The sequence below is a fragment of the Macrobrachium nipponense genome, chromosome 3, assembly GCF_015104395.2.
Source record: "Macrobrachium nipponense isolate FS-2020 chromosome 3, ASM1510439v2, whole genome shotgun sequence".
In the NCBI taxonomy this organism is placed as follows: Eukaryota; Metazoa; Arthropoda; class Malacostraca; order Decapoda; family Palaemonidae; genus Macrobrachium; species Macrobrachium nipponense.
This window is the reverse complement of record NC_087202.1, coordinates 113142729-113143094: the sequence shown is the minus strand read 5'-3', so window position 1 is coordinate 113143094 and position 366 is coordinate 113142729.

Here is a 366-nt window from a genome sequence, read left to right as displayed (position 1 = left end):
TCACTGAGTTACTCCTCTGCAACGGTTTAAAAGGATCCGTAGTCATGTAACTGATGATCACAAAGGTGAAAATTACCAGAGATCAAAGGGAAAAAGCTCATCTAACAAATGCCAAGATTTTAAGCTAAGAAACACGAAGTCCCGAACCAAAACTAAAATTTCTCTAGTTAACCTCCAGGCACTTTATTTACATTACATCTTAGTTGATGCCGCTATACAGTTAACTTTGTCCAGCTAATGAAAACATATACAAAGCAAAAACACTTCTCTAATCTGGATTTAACTTTTGTCGAGACTATTTTACTTCTAAGAGATACATACACCAAAAAACTATGTATAGTATGCCAAGAATATGATATAGTCCAG